The sequence below is a fragment of the Penaeus monodon genome, chromosome 27, assembly GCF_015228065.2.
Source record: "Penaeus monodon isolate SGIC_2016 chromosome 27, NSTDA_Pmon_1, whole genome shotgun sequence".
Lineage (NCBI taxonomy): Eukaryota > Metazoa > Arthropoda > Malacostraca > Decapoda > Penaeidae > Penaeus > Penaeus monodon.
Window position 1 is genome coordinate 20,459,616 of NC_051412.1, and position 210 is coordinate 20,459,825.

Sequence of the window (210 nt, forward strand, 5' to 3'; positions counted from 1 at the left end):
GTGTAAGATGCTTCTTGTTGGGGTTCCATTGCTGGCACCAGTCTGTATGGGGTTTTTGTCGGAGTCCTACCACTGCCACAATTCTGTGAATGATTCTTGTTAGGACCCCACCACTGCCACCAGTTTGGGAGGGCTTTGTTGTGGTATACCCCCCATGTTGGTGGTTCTGGGAGATAGACAATCTGGACTGGAGGTTTATTGTTTACATAG

The 210-nt window shown here is 48.6% G+C and overlaps 1 protein-coding gene across 1 annotated transcript in view; it reads right to left on the bottom strand.

Annotated features, from left to right (window-relative positions):
* LOC119590672 (ubiquitin-like modifier-activating enzyme ATG7) overlaps positions 1–210 on the bottom strand; it is a gene marked incomplete at its 3' end in the record, with an annotated part of 29,543 nt that overhangs the window by 21,565 nt on the left and 7,768 nt on the right.